General features: G+C 49.7%; 1 pseudogene; it reads left to right on the plus strand.

The window, feature by feature from the left end:
- LOC124593414 overlaps positions 1-2,282 on the plus strand; it is a 2,974-nt pseudogene extending 692 nt beyond the window's left edge.
- The last annotated feature ends 5,218 nt before the right edge of the window (positions 2,283-7,500 follow it).

Consider the following 7,500-nt stretch of genomic DNA (forward strand, 5'->3'; position numbering starts at 1 on the left):
GCGTCTGTTGGGCAGAGCCCCGGTGTCCTGGCTGGCTGCCCGGCGGTATATCTGGAGGAGTCGATTCGCCCCTTTGGGCGCTCGGGCTCCCGGCAAGCGCGCGCGGTTCTTCCCGGATGACGGACCTACCTGGCCCGGCCCCGGACCCGCGCCGCTGTTGGCTCGGGATGCTCTCGGGCGGAATAATCGCTCCCGTCAGCGGCGCTTCAGCTTTGGACAATTTCACGACCCGTCTTGAAACACGGACCAAGGAGTCTAACATGTGCGCGAGTCATTGGGCTGTACGAAACCTAAAGGCGTAATGAAAGTGAAGGTCTCGCCTTGCGCGGGCCGAGGGAGGATGGGGCTTCCCCGCCCTTCACGGGGCGGCGGCCTCCGCACTCCCGGGGCGTCTCGTCCTCATTGCGAGGTGAGGCGCACCTAGAGCGTACACGTTGGGACCCGAAAGATGGTGAACTATGCCTGGCCAGGACGAAGTCAGGGGAAACCCTGATGGAGGTCCGTAGCGATTCTGACGTGCAAATCGATCGTCGGAGCTGGGTATAGGGGCGAAAGACTAATCGAACCATCTAGTAGCTGGTTCCCTCCGAAGTTTCCCTCAGGATAGCTGGTGCTCGTACGAGTCTCATCCGGTAAAGCGAATGATTAGAGGCCTTGGGGCCGAAACGACCTCAACCTATTCTCAAACTTTAAATGGGTGAGATCTCCGGCTTGCTTGATATGCTGAAGCCGCGAGCAAACGACTCGGATCGGAGTGCCAAGTGGGCCACTTTTGGTAAGCAGAACTGGCGCTGTGGGATGAACCAAACGCCGAGTTAAGGCGCCCGAATCGACGCTCATGGGAAACCATGAAAGGCGTTGGTTGCTTAAGACAGCAGGACGGTGGCCATGGAAGTCGGAATCCGCTAAGGAGTGTGTAACAACTCACCTGCCGAAGCAACTAGCCCTGAAAATGGATGGCGCTGAAGCGTCGTGCCTATACTCGGCCGTCAGTCTGGCAGTCATGGCCGGTCCTTGCGGCCGGCCGCGAAGCCCTGACGAGTAGGAGGGTCGCGGCGGTGGGCGCAGAAGGGTCTGGGCGTGAGCCTGCCTGGAGCCGCCGTCGGTGCAGATCTTGGTGGTAGTAGCAAATACTCCAGCGAGGCCCTGGAGGGCTGACGCGGAGAAGGGTTTCGTGTGAACAGCCGTTGCACACGAGTCAGTCGATCCTAAGCCCTAGGAGAAATCCGATGTTGATGGGGGCCGTCATAGCATGATGCACTTTGTGCTGGCCCCCGTTGGGCGAAAGGGAATCCGGTTCCTATTCCGGAACCCGGCAGCGGAACCGATACAAGTCGGGCCCCTCTTTTAGAGATGCTCGTCGGGGTAACCCAAAAGGACCCAGAGACGCCGTCGGGAGATCGGGGAAGAGTTTTCTTTTCTGCATGAGCGTTCGAGTTCCCTGGAATCCTCTAGCAGGGAGATAGGGTTTGGAACGCGAAGAGCACCGCAGTTGCGGCGGTGTCCCGATCTTCCCCTCGGACCTTGAAAATCCGGGAGAGGGCCACGTGGAGGTGTCGCGCCGGTTCGTACCCATATCCGCAGCAGGTCTCCAAGGTGAAGAGCCTCTAGTCGATAGAATAATGTAGGTAAGGGAAGTCGGCAAATTGGATCCGTAACTTCGGGATAAGGATTGGCTATGAGGATCGGGGCGTGTCGGGCTTGGTCGGGAAGTGGGTCAGCGCTAACGTGCCGGGCCTGGGCGAGGTGAGTGCCGTAGGGGTGCCGGTAAGTGCGGGCGTTTAGCGCGGGCGTGGTCTGCTCTCGCCGTTGGTTGGCCTCGTGCTGGCCGGCGGTGCAGGATGCGCGCGCCTGCGCGGCGTTCGCGCCCCGGTGCTTCAACCTGCGTGCAGGATCCGAGCTCGGTCCCGTGCCTTGGCCTCCCACGGATCTTCCTTGCTGCGAGGCCGCGTCCGCCTTAGCGTGCTCCTCCGGGGGCGCGCGGGTGCGCGGATTCTCTTCGGCCGCCATTCAACGATCAACTCAGAACTGGCACGGACTGGGGGAATCCGACTGTCTAATTAAAACAAAGCATTGCGATGGCCCTAGCGGGTGTTGACGCAATGTGATTTCTGCCCAGTGCTCTGAATGTCAACGTGAAGAAATTCAAGCAAGCGCGGGTAAACGGCGGGAGTAACTATGACTCTCTTAAGGTAGCCAAATGCCTCGTCATCTAATTAGTGACGCGCATGAATGGATTAACGAGATTCCCGCTGTCCCTATCGTCGCGCGCGGTCGAGCGTCGCGTGCGCTCCCGTTCTTTCGGCATTTTGGGTGGGTAAATCGAGTGCGATTATTGTGAATTTTGGCACAGAGTTTCGTGTTGTGACATTACAACCTGTGTAGGAAAATCTTTGCCCTCGGTCGAACCGTTTTTGTGTTATGGTGACGTATTCGAAATTGGAGATTTAGCGTTGTGTCGTCTTAGTTACGGAAGTTGTGGTGTATGTGAAGTGCTTCACCGACGCAGACTACACCGTGGGACGTGCTGGCGCATCTCCTGGGTCCTCGAAAAGGTATTTGTGTCCAATTTTTCGAAAAAAACCGATGTTTTCATAAAGCCATGACTTACCACAAACTCGTGAATTCTTGCCACTTCAGTGGTACTGGACAGGTGCAGTAAATATATTTCATCTGTAAATGTGCAGTAAAGTGACCCACTGTGCCTGGAAAGTGCTGTTTTGGTGGTCGTGTGTTGCCCTTTGTCTCGCGCGCATCTCCGCGTGCACCACGTGCTTTTAGAAATCCGTTTCCATCCGCGTAGCTTCAGTCGTTATCTGGCTTTCAAGTACACGGCTGTGTTCTCCAGGTCTTCCTCCAGCGGACAGTGTGTAAACAAGTGGGTTTTCCATTGATAGTTTAGAAGATACAGGCAATCAAACCGAAGAACGCGTGGTAACCACGTGGCGACCGGAAGTTGCCGATAATCATCCAAAGAGGGGGTGTTCGGAAAAGTTCAACACCACCGATTGATAGACGTTCTTGTACTCTATCTGACGACATAGAGAAATTGTGGCGTACCTTTTAGAATAGAGCTATGAAATTGATTTTTCCTATGGGCGCGCACACGCGTCGTCTTTCTTCCGCGCCTATGCAGTAATCCGTTTGCATCCGCCTGACGGTAGCTGATAGCTGTTTTGAACGCATGCACTGCTGTTCCCCATGTGTTTCTCTATCCAAATATGAACAGAGAAGTGTACATTCTTTTGTGTGTTTAGGAGCTATAGGCACTGTAAGTGACGACATCGGAGCGGCCACGTGTCGGACCGTGCGCACACTGCGTTTTCTGTAGTAATCCGCTTGCATCCACGTGACGGCTTTCGGTAGCAGGATTGTACGCATGTGATAGTGTTCTCCATGTATCGTGCTATCCAGTGATGTAGAGGGAAGCACGTTTTTCCTTGTGAGTTCAATAGTACTGCCATTGCAAGCAAAGATACCGAAACGACCGAATGGTGACGGGAACTGCAGATTTCTGCGGCCAAATCCTGCCTGTAGGAAACTATCAAACACGTGTTCCCGTACGCCTTTTCATCCTCTATCGGTTGACGTAGAGAAATAGTGGTCCTTCTGTCATAATATAGCAGTGGAGCAGTATTTCCTTACGGCCTGCGCACACGCGCGGGCGACCTGTACTGCGCGGCACGCTGCGCGAAGAAATCTGTTAGCAGTGGCTTAGCGACGGTCTCTAGGGGAAACTCAAGACAAGGCGAGTGCTATATGGTTCATCTCCTGGCAGATGGAGTGTAAAATGCCTTGTTCTCCGACCATAGTATAGCAGCTATTGTCATTATTCTTTCGTAATCGGAAGTCACATCGCCGAAACTCGAAAGCTGTAGTTAGTGAAGTGCTCTCTGTTCCTCCACGTATCTCATTTCTTCAATGAGTAGGGCTCTTATTGCAGAACTGACCCTCTCGCTCGGCAGTCACCAATGATACCAGCCTTTCTGTTGACGTGTTATAGTCTGCCCTCACATTTCCTGCAGGTGGTATAATTATAGCCTGTCCCTACATCCTCTGCTGTCTGTTAGGGTAAAACACTATCAACATGAGAAAGATCGCGTGCAACATGTGTCTGTAATTATGAAACTGTGTAACTATGTGTTAGGTTAGGATAGTAAACTGAAAAGAAAAATCGAGTGCAGTGACAGCTCTCATGCGTGAACATCGATGGAAGGAAATCGATCAGGCTGAGCAGGTGTTTAATATTGTGTAAATGTGTGTTAGGTTAGGAAATGGAACTGAAAAGATAAATCGTGTGCTGTGACAGCACCTTCGTTGTTATCATTTTGTCTGTAGTTTGTATTTCTCCCTCTCCCAATATGTGTGTCTTATTGTTTAGTCCATGCTAGGTTAGGAAATACTTTCAGAGAAGTTAAGTCGTATGTACTGTGTAGCTGTCAGCTCTGCATGAACGTCGACGATAGGAAATAGACTCCTTGGTTTTTAGCATCGTAGGTTACATAGGGCCCTTATACTTCTCATGTTATTATTAGGTTAGTAACTCTACTTTCTTTTTTTTTTTATTTTAGGTTATAGAACTCTAGTTACATAAGAAATATCATGTAAATGTGTGAAGGTGGAAGAGGATAGTGGCTGGCACCTAGAGCAAACTTGCCATAGAAGTTTTCTGTTCCCTGAAGTGTTCTCATCACAGGTGGAAGTCTAAGCCCTAAGGAAGAGAAGAGCTCTGAAAAGCCGCCCCAAAATGGGGCCCAGTAAAGAAAATGTAGATATAGGAAAGGAAGTGGGCCGAAATTCCATGAATCCAAGTGACAAGGAAGGAGCTAAGACATGTACCGACCTACAAGCAATGACAAACATAAGAGAAGAGATGGAGGCGTTTCTGTTTAACGAGAACAACAAGATAAACAATGCCCAGAAGAAATTCATACTAGGGAAACTGTCAGTATACGAGCAGATACTGAAGAAATATGAAATGGATATTCTAGAGCTCACAACAGAGCTGAGATGCGTCAAGGCTACTCTAAATACATCTCCTGTAAAAGTCGAGAGCTATGCCAGCAAGGCAGCGGCACAACCATCCATACCAAAAAACGAGCCCAGGAAGACCCAGCAACCAAAAATTCTCATGATCAAACCAGCAGAGGGAGCTCAGAAAACGGACAAAGAACTTCAAGAAACAGTAAGGACGCTAATCGCCACTTCACTAAAAGATGTAAGGATCTCAAAATGTAAGGCAGTAAAAGACAAAGGCATTGTTCTTGAGGTCCCAAACGATCAGGATGCAGAAAAAATAAGGAAGTGTGGAGACATAGCTCAGTCCGGAATTGCTATATCAGATCCAAAGAAAAGAAATCCAAAAGTAATCATTTTCGACGTCCCAAGACAGACAACAGAAGAGGAGATGAAAACTGAGCTGTTTGAAAGAAACCTCTCCAGGCTCAACACGTCTCAGGAAGAAGTTATGGATGGCATCAAGGTGCTGTTCAAGACTGGCCCAAAGGAACGGGAAGATGTAAACTTGGTTTTGGAGACAACACCAGAGATCTGGAATAAGCTAACACAGCAGGGCCGTGTCTACATAAATTGTACCTCACACAAAGTGAGAAACTACAACAACATAAACAGGTGTTTTAAATGCCAGGGACATGGACACACAGCTGCTAAATGCACGAGTGCAGAAAACACCTGTGGTCACTGCGCAGCATCTGGACACACCTACAAGGACTGCCCAACGAAAGATCAGCAAGCACACTGTGCAAACTGCAAGCGTGCTAAGAAGCCACACAACCATGCCGTAACAGAGAAATCCTGCCCAGAATATAACAGAGTCAAGGCCATAATAACCTACAGAACTGATTATGGCCAGTAGGGACGATTCAGTTCTGCGAACTGGAAGAAGACAAGGGACTGGCACACAGAACAATGTCATAAGGATTCTCCAAATAAATGGGCAAAGGGCAAAAGTAGTCCCTGATCAACTGGCACAGAGGGTAAATGAGGAGAATGTGGATGTGCTGTTGATACAGGAACCCTACTGTATAAACAACAAAGTAGTAGGCTATCCCCCAAATTACCAGCTCATGTATAGCGCCAAAGATGGAGCGACAAAGGCAGCTATAGCAGCTAGGTCGCAGACACTAACAGCAATGCAGCTCACAAATTTCTGCAACAAGCACATGGCTGTTGCTAGTGTAAGTGGGAATTTTGGCGAGATTTATGTAGTTAGCCTCTACTGCCAATATGGTTCACCTATAGATCAGTTCCTCCAAGAATTGGAGGTCATCCTGGACAAACTGAGTGGGAAAGCAATAGTCATAGGAGCTGATACAAATGCCAACTCACCAGTCTGGCACAGCCAAACAACAGACGAGGCAGGCAGAAAGTTGGAGGACTTTATCTCTCAACATGGTCTTCTGGTCATAAATGAGAGATCGCAGCTAACTACTTTCAGTGGGCCCAATGGGGAGAGTAATATCGATGTTACTATATGTACACCCTTAGCTGCCAGAATGCTGTGTAGGTGGATGGTCCATGAGGAATGGACATCAAGTGACCACAGGGCGATCACTTATGAGGCCAGAGTACCCCAAAGAATGAGGGCAAAAGAAGAACTCCCAAATTACAATACAAGCGGTGCAAAGTGGTCCATTTTTGATAGACGGCTCATTAGTGCCACAGAGAACTGGCTACAAAATCCACAGGAGGGAGTCAACGAAAAGGTAAACAGACTGCAGGTGGCAGTCTATGAGAGCTGTAAAAAATCAATGAGAAGGAAGAGACAGGTGCAAAATCCAGTACCATGGTGGAACACAAAACTAGCAAACCTGCGGCGGGATACCATGTCTGCACGGCGATTACTACAACACACACGCAAAAGCGGAAACGAAACTGCTCTGGTAGCTGCAAAGAGCAACTACAACAAAATTAAAAACAGGTTCAACAAGGAAATAGCCAAGGCGAAAGAAGAGACATGGCAGAAGTGGGTCTCTGACTGTGACAAAAACGATCCATGGGCCATAACGAGAAGGGTACTCCAGCCTAAATACGGCACAGAGAATGTAATTAGCAACATTAAAACTGGGAACCAGACTCTTACCATGACATGGGAAGAGACTATAAAATCACTGCTCCAAACCCTCTTACCTGACGACGATGCGGATCAGGATACTGAAGATCAGCTAGTTGTGAAACTCGAAAACGAGAGTTACAACAATGTGGAGCTGGATCCAGACTTTACAACTGAGGAAATAGGCGCTGCTATTAAGGCCTGCAAACCAGGAAGAGCAACAGGTCCTGATGGCATTGATGATGCAGTGATCAAAAGAGTATGGCATACCAGCCCTCACCTCCTTTCAGAGATATACAACACCTGTCTACGGGAAAGGAGAGTCCCAGAAACATGGAAGAAAGGAAGAGTGTGCATACTTCTCAAATCGGAGGACAAACCAAGGGATGAGCCAAAATCATACCGCCCAATATGCCTTCTCCCCATCC

This window comes from Schistocerca americana, unplaced genomic scaffold, assembly GCF_021461395.2.
Source record: "Schistocerca americana isolate TAMUIC-IGC-003095 unplaced genomic scaffold, iqSchAmer2.1 HiC_scaffold_98, whole genome shotgun sequence".
Taxonomy (NCBI): Eukaryota; Metazoa; Arthropoda; class Insecta; order Orthoptera; family Acrididae; genus Schistocerca; species Schistocerca americana.